General features: G+C 35.3%; 1 protein-coding gene across 5 annotated transcripts in view; it reads right to left on the bottom strand.

Annotated features, from left to right (window-relative positions):
* Mnr (Membrane-bound Notch regulator) overlaps positions 1-15537 on the bottom strand; it is an 81699-nt gene extending 66162 nt beyond the window's left edge. For 2 of the 5 annotated variants that reach the window (XM_068298383.1, XM_068298385.1), the window contains exon 1: positions 15414-15536. The gene's annotated coding sequence lies outside the window, so the exon portion shown is untranslated. Of the gene's footprint in view, positions 1-15413 lie in introns of all 5 variants that reach the window. The other 3 variants (XM_068298384.1, XM_068298382.1, XM_068298381.1) reach the window with 3 other exon arrangements.
* Positions 15538-23000: the final 7463 nt, after the last annotated feature.

Here is a 23000-nt window from a genome sequence, read left to right as displayed (position 1 = left end):
ATGTCAGCCAATGGCCACCGGAAGTGGCAGCTGCAGCAGCCATTTGGGTCAACGTCATTCGATGGCCACCGCCCCCTGCCTTACCCCTTTACCATACTATTCTCAGCCTCCACCTATGGATTTTCCCATGCCGGGTTTGGCGATTCTCTTTTTTGTGTTTTTGTATGGTTTGGCTTGGTTTCTTTTCATGTTTTTTTTGCTTTTCATTGAGTTATTGGCGCATTCATTTGCCATACGCCGCATGCAAGATTTATGCCCGCCATGTGTCATGGCTCACACAATCCCACACACATATCCACTGAGAAATTGTTTAAAAACATTGTTGAACAATAAAAACGATTCCATTTGCAAAAATATGTTCTCAATATGTATGTTCTCTTTTGCTCTTCTATTTCACAGAGTTTTAGTGGATAATTGTCATAGGTTTTCTGGTTTTTGGTCTTGTGGAATTTTGTGGTAATTTAGACACAAAAGGGAACCGTTACAGAGAGAGGGAGAACGGAAGAAGAATTCCCCATATTGTGGATGGAGGACATTTGTGCCAATTCAGCAAAATTTTCTCTTCGAATTTGACATTGTCAAATTGCCTGTCAAATTAAGATAATCAAGTTAATTATTCAAAACTTGGCAACAATTGGTTCATTGGTTTGGAAATGAATCATGTTCGTATAGCCCAAAAACCTGTTTAGCAATTAAAATAAAATTAAAGTTCATTTGATGTGCAATTAAATGGCCATGCCAAATGCTGACGCAGTCATTCCCATCTTCTCTCTCTCATCATCAGCATCATCAGCATCATCATCATCATGATGATGAACCCATTCTCTTCTTTCATTCGCTTCGACAACCAATTGGTTGTCGTTTATTATTATTATTTTCCTTGTATAATATAATGGTGGCCAATGGTGGATGGGTAGTTGGTTTTGGCCGCGTGGTTATGGGCTTGAGGGCGTTGTGTCATAAATAAATTTTGAACTGCATTTAACGAGTTGTGCGCCAACTGGCGGTCGGTCTGTTCGGACTGCTCCAACAGCAAGTCAATGTTCATACAAATGCAAATATATTTATCTGTGGATTTACTGTTCACATATTTCTATATACATACATACATATATACATAACTACATTCACTTATGTATACTTATATATGTACATACATATGTATATATGTATGAGTTGGTCATTATTACGGCTATTGTATTATTGCTCGTTATGTCGAGGGTATCAATGAGCATTATGAATTGTTGTTCAATTTGCTTCCTTTTGGTAAATTGTTTTCAGTTTACAACTAAATGCATTTTAAATTTCAACAAAAATTAAATGTTGAAAGATAAAATATACGTTCTAGAACAAGATCGACTTAATACTAAATCTGTCTTGAAATCTTAAGTTACTCAAAATGTCAATTTGAGTGTCTAGTTGTCAACTAGACAACTTGAGTAAAACAAGTCTTTTGGCTTAGTTTAAGTCATCCTTTTGGTCTAACCCTATCTCTCTATTTGTATGTATGTGTGAGTGTTTCTGTGTCTGTGTGGTGAGCAGCAATTTTGAGGTCATTAAATATTTCAGCCTCAGCCTTCATTGATGAGTTGGAAATATGAATTTTAATGCGCTTGCAAAAACTTATTCATAATTAAATATAAATTTATGCTCAATTGTGGTTTAACACGACTCCCGCACAGCCGGTCGAGCACTTTCTTATGCAATGCCACAAAGTGTTATGTGTCAACCCTTTTTGCAAATTGATCATCAATTTCGCACAATTTCATTCGTTCAATGCGTATGCGCCACCCCGAATTGCAATTCTTGCTTAACTATAAAAGAATATAACAATTTTAATGTCTATTTAATTACCCAAGCGATAATGCATGTTTAATGGAGTCCGTGTTCGATAATAAAATAGCTTTTTTCAGCCCTCCTCCCCCGACTGAAGCAAGTGGATAATAGTCGTGAGACATTTACAGAAATATGGTGAAAAGATTATACATGGTTAATTTTTTACTCAACAACTTCTTACATACATGGAAACATGACTAAATAGTGTTGTTAAGGATTTACTGAAGTCACGATCACAATTAGTGGGCAGTGTTGAATAGTTCCCTATTACTATGCATGACCATCATGAAGAATAGCTTTAAGGTAGTAATAGATCACAATTCTTGGTCATGCACATTATAACTACTGTTTTTCCCACCAGTGTTGCAAAAGTTGTCTATAAAATTTTAAGAGCTCTAGCATTTCAATGTTAAAGGATAACCAAAATTCACAGTTAAAACCAAAGATAGGAAAACTATTTACAATGCGCGAACAACTTTTCTTTTCAAACTCTGCACTAAATGCTGGTTTGTATAACAGTATATCACTCAAATAAGTGCTGTAAAGTGCCAAAAATTCATTTATATGAATGTATGTGTGGATGTATGTATGCATGTACATACACCTCCCAGATAGTCAATCAAATTCGGAGCAAAATTTACATATGTCATCTTTTGTGTTCAGCATGTTTCCCCCTGGCCAAATCACAGCCTCACACAGTCCCCATTATAAGTAGGTGTACCGCCTTTACTTTCTATTAGAGAAGACATCATCAGCAGCGGCAGAGTAGAGCAGTAGAGAGAGAAAGTTTCATTTTTTTTTTTTTTTATTTTGGCGTTGATTTTGAGTCTCTGATAAACGTTGACAACAATAAAGTTTAATAACCTAAAGGAATAACGGGACACGTATGTATAATCAGCATCATCAGCGGCATCAATTTGTTAACATCAGCCTCAACGCAACCAACCCCCCAACCCACCAACCCCTCCAACTCATCCTACCCCACAGTTCAGCCCACATCCCACTCGATTTGGCGTACTTCCTTCTTGCCATTCTACTTTGCTGTTAACGCATAAATGGCGTGAAAATGGGATGGCAACGTTTTCTTCTCATTCTCTTTTCACTTTTCCTTTTTTCCTTTTTTATTATTATTATTATTTTCTTTTTTGCCCCCTCTTTTTTAAAGGCGACAAAACATAAAATTATAATTTATATTTCGTGAGTTGCCTGAACAAATTGTGCATGAAAAACAAAGTATTTGTTGTATAGATTTCTCCTTCTTCGTTTTCATTCTCCTTTTTTTTTTTAATATTTATGATGGTGATTAACAATGCAGCGGCCAGACGATCACTTGAGAAAACAAAAAAAAAAAAAAAAAACTTTTCATTCTCAACTTTCGCTCTAGGCGAAAGGTGTGAGAATTCATTTTTGTTCACAATGTTCACAGCAAGCAATTCATATTTTTGGGTCTGGGTTTGAGTTGGGTAAAAGCAAATAAAGTTAGCCCATAATTTTCATAAATCAAAATGGGCTTTTCAATTGGGTTTTCATATTTTCATTTTTTGTAATTTTTTTGCTTTCCTCCTTGGCCTGGCCTCTGCCTTTGGTAGTCCCGCCATGCGTGCGGAGCGCGTGCAGCACGGCGCACAGCTGCTCGACAAAAGCAAATGGCAAAAAGAGGGGCAAGACAACGCCAATAGTCCTTTTTCTCGACCATCCGTCGCTGACGCTGACGACGAAGAAGAAGGGCCAGCGAACATTTTTATAATTAAATCATAAATTATATGAAAAATGATGTAGCTCAATAGGTAGAATGCTATATACCTATACATACATACATACATATATATGTATGTTAGGATTGGGTTCTTCCATTGAGGCGGTGCATGGGGTGAGGGGCATCAAAAGTTGAAAATTAATTTCAAAAGTTGAATAATTGGAAAGGTCTTTTCGGTTGGCTTACGATTGTTAAGGACTCGAGCTGTGTTCAGACCAAAACGATTAAAGGAAATTAGTTGGCAAATATTTTCGCGGTTATTTATTTGATTTCTTTCAAACTATAAGGGCTTTAGAAATCAGATATCTGAAACTTCCAACTACCGGACACCTTGGCGTCAAACGAGTCGCATTGATTTCGATTGGAAATTCCAAGTATAATATAAAAGTTGATTTTTGTAAATGATTTCTATGCCTTTGGGTAATTTAAAACCTATCAATTTCTATGGTTTTCACAATGACTTCTATTCTAGATGTTTACCTAAACTTATGTACATACGTATATGCATTTATATACTGATACGTAGTTATGTACATCTACATACATATGTATGTATGTATGTATATTCGTATGTGTCTCGTGTGTCACCGGTTTCATTTCTGTGGCGCCCTTGAGACAGGTTCCCTTTCTTCCGTCGTCTTCTACTTCGACATGTGCAGCGCAGCGTGACATTCTATTCCGCTGTCGCCGTCGTCGTAGTCGTAGTCGTTGTCGTTGTCGTTTTCGTCCTGCGCCCTCACCTAGTGCCTTGTGGGTGGGCAAATTAAAAGCACATAAAATGCTATTACATGAACACAGTATGAAGCAGCTTATGTTGATGTCTGATGGTTGTGGATGATGATGATGATGATGATGGGGTATAGGCCCGCACCGGTAATGTTTTCCATAAATATTAAGTCATTTACACAAAAGTTAAGTCCTGATTCAACAGCGCATAAATCATACAACTCAAGTGATTGGTGGCCCCAAAAACCTACCCCACATGATATGGACCTTAAGTCAGCAAATAGGATTGGATTTCTATATATTTTTCAATTGGTTTTGTCGAGTGCTTTTATGTATGTGTAAGTGGCAGAGGAATATGATAAATGGTTGTCAGTTTATTGAAATAATTAATGAGACATTTAATAACTTCCGGCAATTTTTATTTAATTTTTGCTTCTTTTTTTTTTTTTTGTTAAATTATGTTTGTATATATTTACTTACTAATAACTAAAGTAAGTATTTGTTTTGAGTAGTCATTCAAAGTAAAGCTGTCTGGAATGGTAAGACGAAGGTATATAAACAGATGAGGGGCTATTGATGCTGATAAAGTATATCTTTCAAGTCAAGAGGTTGAAAATTTTTCCCTTTGCCTTTGATTGCAATTACTGAAAATATACCTAACTAAATTTGTCTTTTTTTTTGGCATTACTTAAACTTAAAAGCAATTACAATTCACAACTTGTTTAGGCCATTGAAAGCGGCTTATTTCAGTGCCACTATTCTAATAGGCAATTTCTTGTAATCAAACGTAAAACACACAAAACCTACTCAGGGCTTTAGGTAATTCCATGTTATCTGATATGCTTACACAGACTGTGAGAGAGGGAGAGAGAGAGAGAGAAGTGGCCTTAAGTTAGAAGGCAGAAACTATCGACAGTTGCATAGTTATTTCTAACTGTAACTATGCAACTAACAGTACATCTCAAAACTGAGTGTGTCTGTGTCTGCGTGTGTGTGTGTGTGTGTTGGCTTAGAACTTTAGTTTTTTTGGAGTTTGGGGTTTGACAAATTTGTCTGAATGTGGCTGGCTCCTGCTCCTGTAAGCTGCTGACATGACAAATTTCGCTGGTGCGCACTGCTCGAGTTGGAACAGAGATTGGAATAGAGAGTTAAATGTTGCCTGGCCTGGCAATTCAATTGTCACATTCGTTTTATAAAGTTGGCAGCCATGCAGAATGACATGAGGTACATAGTAGAAGATATCTAGCTAGTCGAAAGAGTGCTGAATGCATTATGTAGGGGTTTTTTTTTCAAGGTTAACTATTTGGGGGGTTACCTTGTGTACTTTGAAGCCAGACAAGAAGACTAAGTAAGAGAGAGAGAGAGAGAGAGAAGTGGAAAGGGTATAGAAAGAACTTCAATTTCATGTCTCGTTGTCGTTTGAATCTGATTTGCTTTACTGGGAATGGGAATGATGTTGTTGCTATTGCCATTTTCTGACTACTTTTGCCTCTGCCACATCACACACACACACACACACACACATAGTTACACACAGAGAGAGTGAGAGAGATGAGGGCTGATTGAGATTGTGAACCGATTAAGCTAAGGCCACTCAAAAATTGAAATCTTTTCTGGCCCCTTCCCCCCACCTCACACACATTTGTTCATATTTGATTTCAATTTATTTTTATATACCAGTATTGACCACAAAAACCACCTGCCATCAAATCTCACGTTTGCCCCACATAAAATTTTTGTAATATTTAAACAACAAATATCCTTGGGGAAAGGACTCCAAGGGGTTATAAGTGAAGGGATCAAATATGTACCAAAGTATTTATTGCAAAAGTCATTCTCTTTCTCTTTGGGTTTCCTTTCCTTTTAGTTTTTCTCCACTTTTTTGCTTTGTACAATTTAATATTTTATTTGATCAATATTTTATTGTTATTGTTATAAATTAAATTGAAATAAACTTTAGCTTTTATCTCTTTTACTCGGCCAGGAGCAAGAGACCACACGACTACCTTGAAGGAATCATATTGATTACGGTCAAAAACGACATGTGATTTGAGGGTTTCGGCAGCTAAATGTTAGTCCCAACTTGAAAAATTGGATAAATTACCATTAATACCTGAAGGGATCTTGTCATATTTCACATGAAAACGTCAAAGAATGAAAATTAAAAATCAATTTTAGTAACTTGACTAAATAGTTCTAAGATTTCATTTTGATAAATCAGAAAATAATTTCTTATAATATTTTAATGTATTAAGGCACTTCAAATTCTTATGCTCAGAATGTTATTTCGTCAGTTTACATTCTCAACAACAAAGGTGACAGTTTTTATTGAAACGGAAAAGATTAAAAGAAATTTTATCAAGAAATTTGTTTCTTCATGAAATTTCAAATTCTAATCTCCAGATTCTTTTTAGATTTGGTAGGCAAATTCTTTATACAGATATCCTTGTATTTATATTTTTGGTTAAAAATAACAGAAAAGACTGCAAAGTCCCTTCAACTGACTGAAAATTATTTCAACAGAATAAAGTCAATCAGCTTTAGTAAATAACTTACAAAATGATTTAATTTGTACATCAAGAAACAAGAACACGAAAATATACACTGCGCGTCATTATGGCAAGTGAAGAAATAATAATAATACTACGGGAAGCATCAAATTCACATGAGTCATCTGCTAATATAAAGGAAAAAACTAATGTAAAAGCGAGTGTATGCAGTGTGCTAAGAGTTATTTGGGAAGCTCAACACTTGTAGCGACGGAAACTAAAAAAGAAACCGCCACTTAATCACCTGCGGAAAGAAGCTCGACTTAATTTTGCACGAGCCCATATGGATTGGACTTTGCGATGGAAGTATGCCGTTTTTTCAGACGAGAAAAAGTTTCATTTTGAAGGCCCTGATGTAATTATTACTTCCACGATCTCCGTAAAGTGGAGTATCATTTGGACCGTTTGCACAGTCGATTCGGAGGTGTAATGGTGTCGGGAGCCATCTCTTATTACGGAACCTTTGAGTTGCAGTTCTTGACATCGCGAATGAATGCGGAGAACTACAAGGACGTGCTAAAACAGCATTTATCCAAATGAAAAATACATTTGGGAATTCGCAGTGGTATTTCCAGCACGACAATGCCATAATACACAGCTCCAGGACCGTCAAAATGTGGATGCAGAGCCAAAATGTAGAAGTGCTTGGATGGCCCCCATACTGGCCGGACCTAAATATTATAGAGAATGTCTGCGGATGGTTAGGTATGAGATTTGTGTGATAGTTGGTGTCATTATGTACCTAATATTTGTTTGTTTTTTTAAGAATTTATTTGAGAAGCTTCTCAATAAATGAAATTTAATTGGCTACTTGAGGAATTTAGCTGTATAATTGAAAATCTATCATATTTTATCACACAAACAGTTGCTTTTGCTACATTGAGAGAGCCAAGACATCAATCAATTTTTTGTTTTTGGATACTTATAATACGAGATTAGCACAATTTCAGAGCCAAGTATGTATGGATGGATGGATGGATACATGGATGGGTTTCCAATTGCTGATCAAAATCAATTACACATATTCGTGGACTACAGCTACAACCTACTGAATACTTGGCCTCAAATTGGGATTATGCAAACGAGTCTACGAAAGTTTCGCATTAAACTATTACCACCCACACGCACAATCACACACACAGACACACACACACACGCACAAGAAGAACAACAAAGTCTACATCAGAGGAAACTAATTTATTTTCCATTTATTTTCCCAATCCCTTTCGATTCAACAACAAATATAAAGAAACAAAAAGGCACACCCACATCGATGCCGCCTGCATAGTTAGCAAATGAATTCGTTTCGGGTCGCAAATTATTTGCGACTTTTAGATTTGTTGTGTGCGGGGTTTTCCCCCAAAAAGCCCCCCGCAACCACAATAAAACGAGAATGAGAAAACCAACAACAAAAATAGTTAATTTTGTTTATTTCATTGGCAAGGCAAAAGAAACTCGTACCGAAAGTTTCTGACTCAAACAATTAACTCCGATTGAAAGTTATGCCGACCCACTCGCAATCACCCAACTACATGATAATTATGCTGGGGGAAATTTTCATACACTTATGCACTTGAAGAAAATCCCAGTGGATTTTTAAATTTCTAAGGCTAAAACAAAGTATTCTCCAAGTTCATAACTCCAACCCTTCGATCCCTTGAGACTAACTGACTTCCTTTTTGCAGGACTGAAAAGAGAATAACTCAATTTCATAAGCGTTTTCGTCTAGACTTTCTATGAACTAAACAATCAAAATATAGAAAGCGATTCTAGGCCTCAATGGTACACCCAAGAAAGTGAATTAAGTATTTTGTTAAATTCGCCTCAATTTAAGCTCTATTTAAATCCTTGAGCGGCTAATTCAAACACCTTTTTCTATGATTTGAAACAATTTCTTTGAGCAATAATTAGATTGAAAGAAAATCTCAACTGAAGTCTCTTCGTCTAGTGTATACTTTATGCACTTTGACTTTTGATTCTGATTTGTTTCTTGCTAGGACGAGGAACATACACATACGTAAACGTATTTTAATAATCCACGGCATAGCAAGAAAATGCAGGAAAAATGCTCCCAAAAAAGCTGCAAATACCCGCATAGAGACCCAGGGACCCAAAAGCGTCATAGAGACAGAGGACACAAAGCAACAGACAGTGAGAAAGAGAAACAGTAAGACAAAGATGGTGAAAGTAAATCAGCAAAGCGCAGAGAACAGAAAACAGCAAAAAATAAAAATAAAAAACAAAAGCACAAAGCGCACTTTTGGTTACTGCGACGACTGTCAGGCCAAATGCACAGAGACAAAGGCTAAAACAAGGCTGAGTGGAAAGAGAGAGTCCACATGGTCCAGGACGAAAGACGCGAGTACAGTGGAGTGGAGTGCAGCGAAGAGGCAACTATAACCCAGTCATGTTGCTGGGAATGGGATTAACCAATGGTCGACTAGTTTGCTACCATATTCTTCTTACAAAAACTATATTCTTGGCCAGGAAACATATTCAAAGTGCCTTGCTAATTGATACCAAATGGACTCCAGACTCTGAAATAGGCTTAGAAATGCTAGCAAATCCTAGTAAAGTGCCTTTAGGCAGGACTTAAGCTCCAGAATAATATACCCTCTCTCTCTATTTGTTACCCTAAAAAAAAAAAAAGGATTCAACTTGGACTGTTTTTTGTTTTTGTTTTGTCGCATTTGTATTGCGGTGTGGTAGGTCGGTCCTATGCTTCTTTTTCCTCCTTCTCATCCTGCCCCACAGTTTTGGAGCAAAAGAACAATTTTTGTTTTTTATACAGTGTGTATTTTGCTTTGGCGTTGGGCAATATTTTCAAGGTCTCCAAACTGCGGAACAACTGAATCATAAGCAGGAACAAAGAGAAGATGAAAAACAGAAGGAGAAATCCCCAAGAAATCCCTGACTCACACCAAAATCTTGTGGTCTACTGGCTTTTCCTTAAGGGTTAGATTTGTGCTCAGCGAGGAAGAGGAGGAGCAGCAGGAGGAAAAGGTGGTGGAATCTCTCTGGTGGGCGCTGCTCTGTCGAAGTAAATTTCACAGTTAAGCCAAGTAACGAAAACTAAATCAAAGCAAAAGTCTGGCAAATTAAATAATCAAAAACAATTGTTCACAGCCAGAGAAAAGAGTTGAAGAATGGCGGAGATGGGCGGAGAGAGAGAGAGAGAGAGAGCACGAGAACAATTTTGAAGATGCATTTTGGAACAAGAGGAAGAGATAGAGAGGAAACGTCTTGTTTTCAAATTGGATTACATTGTGATTCAGTAGTAGAGTAAGAAAGACAAAAATACATACACAATACATAGAGAGATGGCGATAGACAAATAGATAGACACAGCCAACTTGACTATATAGTATAAGCCGCTTGACCCCAACCACGAACCACAAAGGTTATCAGCGTTATTCTGTCTCTATATTAAGTCAATATTTGCGGAGCATTGAGAATGCCTTTAGTCTTAGTTTTCCTACTCATTTCGTTTAGTTTTCGTCTAATCTCCAACACTTTTTGTGAATAGACCTTCACATCAATAACTGAGAGAATAGGAAGCGGGAGGAGATCATTTCATAATCACATTTGATTGATGTACTAGTCAAACGTATAATTAACAACAAAAAAAAAGTATATATATGAAATTTTATTGTGTGCTAATTAAAAAAAAAAACAACAAAAAAAAAATCACAAAAATTAAAAACCCGTCGTCAATGGGAATTTCAATTTCTTGATTTTGAAAGGAACATAAAAAATCCAACAATTTCCAGTTGAGATAGCTCTAAAAATAAAAGTGACGCGTTATTAACACTAAATTGTAGGGTCATAACTGGGAGTTATGTACAAACAGTGAGTCAAAAAAGAAAACGTATTGCCACTAAATGTTTTCAGTCTGTCAGTTCAGGGCAATTAAAATGCAATCCATTAAAAGATCATATACTTTTTAAGCACAACATAATCTTTAACTAACAAACACAAATCCCAATTATATATGGTAATAAGAAGCTTAGATACTAAGTTTAATTCCCTCTTAAACTGAGGAAGTATGATGCACTCATAAAGAATAGTATTGAGTCACTTGTAAGCCAAATGTAAACGACTTCCTTGAGTGAGTGAAGATGTTCACTAGCCTGTTCCTTTTTGACTCACTCTCTTGTAACTCACTGACTCAAGAACTGAATGTCTCGGTGACTTATTGTACTTTTTCTTTCCAAACTTAAAACCAAATGTAATATGGATATGGATAAGCCCTTTCTATGGTCGGACTAATGTTGATACATCCTTTTCATAACAGCATAACTGATCAAGGACTTCAGAAAACATCAAAGGCAGTGCAAACTGAACAAAAGAATCTGAACAAGTGAGTTAGTGAATGATCAAACAAACTGAGTCGTTTGGCCCAACACTAATACAGACGGTCATGGAAACTTACTTAAATCGAAATGGCTCTCCTTTGTAATCATAAAAAGTAACTCCTCCTTAGAGTTGAAGACATTTAACCGATATTATAATAAACAGGAAGAATATAAACATATTCTTTGAACTTGAAAGCTTCAGAAAAATCTATAAATATTTGAATTAAAGAAACAGATTATAATTTTTTCGTCCTTGCCGTGTTTTGACTTTTAACGCCGTTTAAACGTATTTCCGCACGATTCTTAGTGTATGAACGTATCCTGACATAATATGTTTGTAATCAATGACTTTATCCTTAAAGCTGCGTAATGTAAGAACGCCGTGCATGATAAAAAGATGAACAAAGCGGGTCAGTGGAAAAATGTTATTTCCAGTTGAATTCCACTAAAATGCACCGAACAGTTCATATTAGCTAGCCTATTGCTAATTTTAATATATTCATTATAAATGAAACCAACAGAAGTGAAACTTGTGAATAAATTTGAGGCTTATTGGAAAACTGTCCCTTCTCTTAAGGGCAATGTCAGCTATGACCAGGGGAAGTCAGATGCCCTTGATGATGAAATTTCTTTTAGTTTTAAGTTGAAGTCTTTTGAAGCTGATGTGTTATTACTTCTCTTCTTAACAACCTCGGAACATTTAACCTCATGTAAATAAAAACTCCACTTTTCCAAGATCAAAACTTCATCTGAGAAACACAAATAGTCGTCCTCGAACACTTGACTGATCAATAAAAAGATTCGGGCTTAAATCTTTCACATGTGATGTCTAAAACCTCGACCTATAAATGTCTAATGTTTTATATGTATACATATGTCAATTTTTGAATTCAACAAAGGTCCTCTCATGGGAGTGGTCACTAGGGCGTCATTTTGTTGCAAGTCCAGTCTAGTCTAGTTCTTGATATTAAGTGGAATAGACTTGAACCGCGAAAACAACTTATCATAATAATTTTATCGACCCCATGTTAGTTGAATCGCCAACATGCAGGTCCTCTCTCTCTCTCTCTCTTCCATTGTCTCATGTCTTTTACTAGTTGTAAGACAAAACAGAAAGAGAAAGAAAATGCCATGTTTGTTGGTTCTAGTTACAAGTTGTAAGTTAGTTCCTCTTTCTACTTCTTCTTCATCATCATCATCATCTTGCATTGGGGCATCACTTATAAGTAGGTAGAAATGACTAAATAGTTACACACATATACTGACCTGACCTACTCTCCGGTTACAAGTAGCGGGAACATATGATATAGATGATAATGATGATGACGATGTCGACCAAGGCGGCGCACAGCGGTGTAAGAAAATACAAAACAAAACAACAAAAAGAAAGAGAGATAGAGAGAGAGAGAGAGAGCACACACAAATTTCGTTATAGAACAAAATTTTACTAGATATGTGTAATAAAGATGACACGATGTGGCAAGACCAAGGGGCATGAGGAGAAACAAGGGTTTCAGTGGTTGGGGGGGAAAGAAACTAAAGTCGACGGCGGTCGACCGCAGCTCTGCTCTGTTTGAAGTCATAGAGGGTCCTTCAGTTGGAGGAGAGCTTGCCAAAGAATAACCGTGGAGTAGTGGGGAGTACATGGATCAGCCGGAACACGCGATGGGGGATACCCTGACTGACTGACTGACTGGCTGACTGAATGCCTGACTAACTGACAGTCAGACGGAGGAACGTACAGATGGACAGACTGTTGCGTGTTTTGGAGCCCAACAACTGCGACGTACTCGTTACTCTAGTTGCCGCGCTGCCATTTATACACACACACACACATACACACATATGTATGTACATATATACTTTCTATTGTATTATATTTTATATATGCTTTGACAAAGACCCGTCCACCCCCCCACCAGGCACACCCCCATACACACCCGACATAGTCAGCCACTTAGACAAACTGCTTCAACTTTCTGGCCTGGCTCTACATAGTTGTTGCTGTTGCTTATTATTGTTATTTAATGTTTATAGTTCGCCGAACTAGTTATTAGGGCTAGTCAACGAGATGGTGATGGAATGCGAGGAGGTCTGCGGGGAGTGGGGATGCCTTCTCTACCACTTTCAAACGCATGAAAAGGCGTTTGTGTTTGATTCTTTAACAAATTAACCGGCCAACCAAATTAGTGTTCAGGTTAGACAGAACAAACATTATAAATGATATATTTTTATTATAAATTATAATTTTTTAATCACATTGTTATTGAAGTGGCTAGTTCTAAGGCCAGATTTGTTTTTATTGATCAGAGCATCCGTTAGTCATAGTAATTACATTCCCATAGTTCCCTTAGATTTAATTACTTCTTAAAATTCTGATCATGCATCGTTTTACTAAAAAGGTGACAAATCTAATGTCAAGTAATGACAGTTAATTTAGAAGCCAACTGCAATTTAATGACCAGTACTAAAATATATGTAAAAAACATTAGTCACAGTGAATAAATTTAGGCATTTATGCGAAGGAAGCAGACCTATTTAATAAATGCATCACATCTAGGAACTATTTTCGGTAATTTTAGTTAAATTTCGTCACAATAATGACTTATTGAAATCGCATGGCCACTTCAAAAACTCTTTAGTTGGGGGGTATAAGGAGATGAAGAAAAAAAATGGTTAAGAACTATTCGAAATATTGACCATTTTTGTGGAGACCGTCTGGACTCCCCCTGAATCCGTCCATGATGCATCATAAAGTTCTCTCACAACATCTCAGGGTTTATGGCTTTGTTTTCAAATAAAATTTACCTGTTTTTTTTCCGTTTAAAACATTAAAAATGTCTGTATAACTTTTCTACAAATAGATTGAAAATTAACTTTCTGTGTATTTTCTTTGTCACTTTTGTTCTTGGTGAACCTTTCTGCAGGTTATAGGTTTATCAAATTGTTTAAACACACATTTAAAATTATCTTTGAAATTAGATCTGTAGGCGCCACAAACAAAACATTCAAATTCATTTTCACAAGAAATTTAACTTTAAAACAAATAATTTTTGAAAAATGTTTGCCTTTTGATTTCAGAAAAAAAAAATGTTATCACAAGAATTTCATTTAATACCCTATAATTCATGATGCCTCAAAAGGTCCATTAGTTCCCTTATTTAGACATTAAAGTAATGCAATTATCTTATTTAATTACAAAAATGTGTAATTACTTCTTCTAATTTCAATTATGCGTAGAAAAAACTACTCATAATATTACAAACTTTATAGTTTAAATGGAAATTAAAAGTAATTTGAAAATTTTAATTGATTTGTTATTTCTCACAAGCGAATTTTTAGATTTTTGGGTATTTTAAATTTGATTTCTTTAAAACATAAAACACTAAAATCAAGAAATTAAATAAATATACGTATATAAGTTTCCAAATTGTTTAAACAGGGTATTCAAATGGTCGGTGTCACGTATTGTTTACGTGATTTTGATTTCTATTCGTTTTTAAATTTGACTTTGAGGTCATCACAAAACATTTTGTTGTTGTTAAATTTTAGTTGCCTTTTCGTATATTTGTTATAAATTGTTATATATATGCATATATATTTTTGCGTTTTGTTTTGTATATGTTCAATTAAAGTCATTCAATGGAAATAACAAATTCCCTTGGAATTGCTAATTGAGCTCAAAAGATAGAATATAAAGAGACCTAGACGATGACGACGATCGCAAGCAATTTCAATATACACACAGACACACATACACTATATGCATATGTATTTGTGTATATAGCCAGCCGATCACAATGTCAGCGATCATCTCTCACTCGCACGTGTAATCGAAAGATGAAAAGAAGAAATGAACTGAGAAAAATTGATGACAAGGTCTCGACCAACAAAAAAAAAAAAACTGCTACTGCTTAAAGAATCAAGTTCATATTGGTCGACATTTTTATTTTTTAAATCACTTTTAGCTGAAGGATGATTTAACAGCACACAATATATAAATTTAAAAAAAAAACAACCCAAAAAAAAATGGAAATATATTACAACAACACTAGTCGTATTCATTAGCACTTTAATTGTTCAAACGTAATTAACCGTTTTGTTTTATTGTCAATCGTTTTGTTTTGTTCAACAAGACAAAAAAAAAAAAAAAAGAAAACAGAAATATCACCAATAACATCATTTACGTACGTAAAAATCTGCGCCAAATAAAATTCGTTCAACGGTTCTTTGCGACAAGTCAAGAGAAATAATAATGCCACGCCGAGATGCCAACTGCCACTACGGTGCTTCGTGTTGCACTGAAGCGCCAAGCGCCAAGCACCAAGCGCCATGTCGGGCGCCAAAACCGGTTTCGTTTGCTCGTTTTGTTGACGATTGCTTCGTGTGCCGTTCGTGTCGGTGTTTTGGTGCTCGTGTTAGGTTCGCTCGTTTCTTTTTGGCTTGTCCGCAATGACGCGACGCTTTGCCAACTCTTGCACACTTTCTGTCGCTCCCTCGCTCTCACTGACATTTGTATGTGTGTGTCTGTGTGTGTGCATGTGTGTTTGTATCTGACTTGGTCGCGCTCTCACTGGCGATTTTCAATGCCAAGCAAAAGCAGCTGTTCACCGTACTAACAACGATGGGCATGGTTGTATGGGGGTGGGGGCTAGAGACTACCTATCATCGGCAAAAAAAAAAAAGAAGCAAAATGCAAGTGAACTGCAAGTAAACGCACAGACATCTTTACTCACCGAAACTCACACAGACACACACACATGAACAAAGTAATGAACTGATAATGATCCGCGCTAGAAAGAAATTTCTCTTCTATGTACATACAAATACATCTGTATATGTATGTACATATATATGTACATATATGTACATATGTATATCGAAAAGATCTTTGTCAAATTCTATAAAGTCAGCAGAAATATATTTTAAACAGAAGGAACAAAGAACCAACCTAAGAAATTATGAATGAATATAATATATACATCGTGTATGTACAGATATCGTGCCAGTTTTTAGAAAACATTGAAACTATTCACCTTATAGAATTGATGCTTACAATTTAGGTTTGACGAACACAAAAAAGGTTTCACTAACAATAAGTCATTTTTATACCCTTCTCATAAAACTCGACAGATGTTTATAACACACTAAAGGAGTCGTTTCTGACCCAATAAAATATATATATTCTTGATCAGCATGAGAAGCTGAGTCGATATAGCCATTTCCGTATGGGCAAATAAACTTTATATGAATATTTGAATGGATGAATGAATGGATTTTTATATGAAACTTGATATTTGAGCAACTTATAATCCGGGATAAGATAAAGTACAAAAATCTTCAAGATCGGACCACTATATCATGTAGTTATGTAAGAAAAATAGATGAAAGAGTTGAAGTATCCCTAAGAAATTTACTCGTATCATATATTTTTATACAAAACATCAGATCCTGAAATTTTAATCAGATCGGAGAAGTTACAGTGATTATAAATCAGCTCTGCTCAAACGCTGCTGGCAGCGCTGCCTTGTATGTAAAAGCGGATGGGGAAGAAAAAGAAAAGGAAATGATATTTAAAAGGTTTAAATCAAATTTTAGTCGAATCTATACCTTATAAGGTCGGAGACTAAGTTACCTCTAAGTTTTGCATTGATCAAAATTAAGATTTAACAACATATTACTCAATTACTCATTTAATTCATCAATCAATTTAACATAATCTTGGCAATAATTTCTTCTATTTCAATTTATAATCATCTTTGTTAAGTTCGAGTGTAAAATATGTACATATCTTTCTTTGGAATCATGTATTAGTATTTAGATTTATTTATTATTAATAATTGAAGGTCAAATACCAAAGATTCATTTGAAAAACAACAACAATTGATGGCCTGGCAAGCATTATTTATGAAAATTTATAAATATCTATTACCCAGCTTAATGTTAATTAAAAAAAACAAAAAAAAACCTGAAAAAACGGCGATGCGCCTCATTACCTCGATATTATTTGATAACTCCAATTCTAAGTACATTCGAACTGAGCCTTAAAACTTTTGTCTGGTTAATCGCATTTTCATGTGTCATTAATCAAAATGTATGAAACGATAAGTGTATCAGGTCAGCATCTATATTATAGACAATATGAACTAAATAGGGAATAATAATAACTGAAAAAGGCAATCTCCATTTGTTAAATTCAAGATATAAACTGAATATTATTTACCAAAGTGGAAAGGAATAATTTCAAAAGGCGACAATTTTACATAAGAACTACTTATTTGAATGATCATACTCATTGCTGACTACTTGATATCGTGCCGTTGCTATGTGTGTCCTTTAAGGTTTAGCACGTGAGGATGCCAGTTCAGATGAATCCGATGTTCAACCAAAAAGTCCAACGAATACTCCGAACCTTATTAAGATATATTTTTGAGTAACAATGACAGCCAGAATGATTAAGACATTGTATGATCATCAAAATATACGTATGTAAATTGTTTACACAAATTTATTCACGCCCCTTTCGAGTCGGTAATGCAATTAATTTCTCATACTATATTGAGCGTATCGTAGTATTATTAGAAGCTTGATTCAACAATATAACATAAACAATATCGGAATGAAAATAGTCTTGGGAAAAGCCAGAGTTGGCCGACAGTGGAAAAGTCAACTTTCACACATTCAAGTGAAAAATTTGAACAAGTTTTTCCTTAAATGGATTCTCATAGCCAACATGGGGAAGGGGTTGGGGTTGCTTGAACAAATGAGCTCACGGTAAACCTTTTCAATTTTATTCCCAGACATTTTGAATTATTTAATTTACAATTTACTTTCTCAGATAATTATAAATCGTGGGGAAACTAAAAATAAAAAGATGCAAATGTGATCTAGACAAATTTGCATACCAATCTATAGAATTTACAGATGAGAGAGCAGAGAGAGTGCTTCATACTGATTATCATAATGCCCTTTGTAAGGGTATTAACATGTATTTCAAGCTCATTGCGAAAAATATTCTGAGTCCTGATAGAATCCTTCATATCCAAGTTAAATATTTCTTAATATCTCTTACATCATTTACATTATTCCCAAGGATTGAAACTGTTAATGCTAGATCCTTGCATCGTATTTACCATTTTAAGTCATGGTAAAGGTGTAGCACTATCCAGAAGGTGAACAGGAGTAATTATTAACTTGTTATGTTTCCATACATAGTATGTATCTATGTATGTACATTTGGATGTAAATTGTACATACATACATACATTCATATGTAGTTTTTCAAGTTCAAACTTGTTTTGTTTGTTCAATCAGCCACACAAAAGTACAACTACAACTGTAAATACGTAATACATGTACATACATATGTATATACATACATACATACATGTATTTGTATATGTACATGGAGTACAACACTTGAGCATTGTTTTTGTGGCTTTTTGTTGACCAATGTTTGAATATTTAATCTACAGTGGGCAAAATGCACTAAAACTTTGATTATTTTATACTTTTCATACTTAAATTCATATATATGTATGTAGATATATCTTTTTAGCGACAATCAATTGGAATTTCATCTTATTTTGTTTCCTTGTTGAAGAAATGTTTTTGACTGTTTTTCTTATGCGATTCATTAGCATAATGAGGTCCTGAGCTAAGGATATTTCACAATTATATTAATTCCATATTGTAAAAATAAGTCAACTCAAAGTCCCACAATTTTTAAAGAATTTGCTCCCAAAACTAAATTTTTCCTTAGAACAGAAGGACAAAAGATTAATTTTCATTAGGTCCACAAATTGAGATTAACTATTATGTTTTTTTTTTTGTTTTTAAGAACAAAATGCTAGTTGGCCAATAATAACGTATACGCAGCGTGTGCCAGCTTGAGAAAACTAAATACTAAAGATCTGCATAAAAACGGCAAAAATGATGCTAGCGATGACAAAGGACGAAAAATTACTTAAACTGATACAAAATAAAATCAAATAAAATCTAAAATTTCTTTAGAATTAGTCAGAAATTGTCTGGAATGGTGGAAAAAAGTATTTTGAGTAAATTTTAGGACTTTTGGAACTTTATCTTGCTTTTAATAGATAATTGAAACTGAAATTGAATAAAGTTTCAGATTTGACATGAGAAAAAAGTGTAAAAAAGATATTTCATCTCTTTAATGCTTTAGCTATCACCACGTGGGCAACATTTAGGATTTCTAGTGAAAAATTTTAAAAATAAAACATCTTCTATTCTATGTGTTTCAGTCAACAATAACTTATTCGATGTGGAATTTACTTTAATTTATTGTTGGAGAAACTAGTGTTTTTAATTGAATAGTGTTGGTAAATGTCATTAAAATAAAAGGAATTGGAAAACAATAGGAAAGGCTCGAACACTTTGCTCTGTCATTTGGAAAGTTTACATTTAAGTTTATATCATTTTTAATCAAAATACTTACAAAACATAAAACTACATCGTCAAATTGTTCGCACTGCTTGTAGTACTATTAATTTGCTGACATTTAAGTATAAATAATACATCGACAGTATAAATCTATATATCATATCTATAACAAGAGGGCCAGGGCTAACTTCGTCCTTATTTGCAAACCTACATGCGAAAGTTCAACTCTGTAGCTCTTCCGATCTTGGTGGAGTTAACTTCAATCCAGACGGACAGGCTATATGAACTCGTCTCGTATATGGTTGGAGATGCTTCCTTCTACGCGTTTAGTTTGTTGTGCGAAATCAAACAGTATCAACTAAAATTTAGTGGGTTAACTCTTCTCTTTGACCCACCGTACTTAGTGGACATATTAATAGATGTTTGTATGTGTGTTCGTATGTATATATGTATGTATGTTTGTTAGTCGATGTCCTTTTGTTTAGTGTGTACATATATTGTATGTTCTTACATACATATACATAGTTCCCTAGTTGATATCGGCATTTTTCGCTCATGGTCATAAATGTCTATTACATACATCCATACATGCTTTAATCTTAGATTTGCATGTGTGTGTTTATATGCACATAGATGTATGTACATACATGTATGTAGATGTATTAGTGTATGTTTATATGTGTAGATATGTATACTATATCAAAAGATAACTGTCGCAGTAATGTAATGTAGTCCATTTGCGACAAATATGCGCAACCAAAAAATGCTTCTCGGACATTGTACCGTTATACAATGGCACAAAATTGTTCGCATATTCATGACCGAATTACCCACATTCAAAAAGCACTGACACACACACACACATACAGACAGAGTAACACACACCATACATACATAGATATATATATACATATATGAGGGCCGCTGGACAATCCCCTACTCTTATTCTACTATTCGTTGGCATTGTCTCTTTCACTCTCTCTCTCTCTCTCTCTCTTTCTCTCTCTACCATACTGTGCAAAAACTTCACTTGCCATTTGTGGACAGCAAAACAAACAAAACCATTGGCAAGGCACGCAAATCTCGGCTATGACCAAAATATTTGACAAAGTTCGTAGAGACCTAAAAAAATAGAAAGAAAAGAAGAAGAAAAAAAAAAAAAAAGAAGCAGCAGCAGCCGAGCGATGCCAAGAAATCAAAGTGGGCGCGACACACAAAAGGACAGGCCGGATATATTAGCCAAGTCAAGGCAGATAGCCAGCCAGCCGGCCAGCCAGCCCTTCTCTAGACCCCTTCCAATCATCGCCAAGTCTCATACCAAATGACGCATAGATTTTGGGGGCTTCTCCTACAACCACATCCTCATCTCCACATGCTCATCGGAGCATTTCGCGCCAACTAATATTTGCCAAGCGTAAAGTAATAAAATATTTCGTCGGTCAATAAATGCAATTGAATGTGAACGATGAGTGGGTCGGACAAGAGTCGGAGGGCCAAAGCCAGGGGTGATGGTGCTGGTGAAAAGAGGTTAGCAACAAATTAAAGAAGTCGCCAAGATGAATCACCGCTTAATATATACCCTAATCATCAGTGCTGCATTTGGGCCAAGTCAAAGATTTACTTGCCACAAGCTTAAGAGCTAAAATATCAGCTGATCAGAGATCTCACCAGGGCCGGATTACATTTTCAATGTAAAAGTTAGGACATGATTAACGATTGGCAAAGATAATGGTTTTGACTTTGTTTTTTAAACATCAATTTTTGGTCAACCTTTAAAAAAAGTTATATCTCTACTTAATGGCAATTTAGTATGTACAGTTGCGAGCAAAAAAATAGTAGCGCAAAACACTTGCCGATATTTATTACTATAACTTGCAAGATAATATTCCGATCTGTGTAAAACCTTTAAGTACCGTTATCAGCAATGTCTAACACTTGTCCATTACATTTTAACTTCACTTGAAGACTTAACTTTTTTGCTACTTAATTTTTAAGCTTAATTGCCAAATTTAGAGCGAGCAAAATAATAGTAGTGAAGGATCTTTCTTTGCAGGAAACTAAAACTATTGCTAGAAGGTTGTTTTTTTTTGCTCTATTTGATGTGTTAAATGTTCGCGGTAGAAGATTTATTTAAGTATTCCAATTCGCAGACTTAAATGGGCCGGGTTACGCATATTTCTTTTAAGAAGATTATTCAGATCAGAAACCTTATGGATAAGGTTAAAACTTACATAGAAGTCTGTCAAATTTTTAATTACTCCCTAACTGCAGTTCCAAATGCATTAAAATTTAAAAAAATATCAGAAAGACGTGGCCGAAAGCTTAAAATCTCGCCCGAATTAGAAAAAAAAATAGTACGAGACTCAAGGCTTCGCTCGTTTGCATCTGCTGTGAAGATCCAGGCAGAGCCTAAAGTGCCGGCCAGTGTTTGGACAGTGCGGTGAGAGTTACCTCACAATAAGGAACGCTCGCAGCCCTCGGAAAAATCCGCTTCTCCCACAGAAGACCATAAACGAATGGATTGAATGCTCAATCCTATATGCTGCATAGAAGGCATAAAGTGTACGTTAAAACTATTGAGGAAGTAAAGGTACATCATGACGAAGAGAAAATATCACTTTGTTGGGTATTGCAACAAGACAATAACCAGAAACACACAAGGAAAGTGGCAAAAGCTCGTATCGACAATGCTAGAGTAGATTTAATGAAGTGGCCCGCACAGTCGCCCGATCTGAGCCCGATTGAAAATTTGTAGTGCGACGTTAAGAAGGGAGTAGTTGCTGCAAAGCCAACTTATAAAAGAGGTCCTTAGACTGCTATAGAGCGTACATGAAAGGCCATAACACCAGAAAAGTGTTAGAAAATGATAGATTCAATGCCGCGTCGCTGCGCAGCCGCATTGGGGAACAATGGACATGCCACTAATTATTAATAGGTTGATATTAACCTGGTCTTTATTTTTAAACTATTTCCCTGGAATAAAACCCTATACTATGATATTTTGTGCTCTTTAAAATATGTGCTACTATTATTTTGCTCGCCTCAATTTGGAACTATTGACACCAAATCTTCATTATTTTCGAAATATCAAAATGGAGTGGTTTTTTTTGTTTATAGTATAATTAATAACAGACCGAATAATAAATTTGCATACCAAGAAGTCTCAGTCTTGCCCCGATAACATAACTTTCTATGATATTTATAAAATGGGTGAAGCCACTACTATTTTTTTGCTCGCAGCTGTATATCTCAAAACTACATCAAGCACTTTAATCTTCGGAAAACAGAATTAAAGATTGAAAAAAATCCTTAACTTCAAGAATGGACGAAAAAAAGATTCAGCTTCTTTATTTTAATATTTTGACTGTTCTTTGG

Source organism: Drosophila tropicalis, unplaced genomic scaffold (assembly GCF_018151085.1).
Source record: "Drosophila tropicalis isolate 14030-0801.00 unplaced genomic scaffold, ASM1815108v1 contig_867, whole genome shotgun sequence".
Classification (NCBI taxonomy): Eukaryota; Metazoa; Arthropoda; class Insecta; order Diptera; family Drosophilidae; genus Drosophila; species Drosophila tropicalis.
Note: the sequence above shows the minus strand (reverse complement) of the source record. Positions and strands in the feature narration are given on the sequence as shown.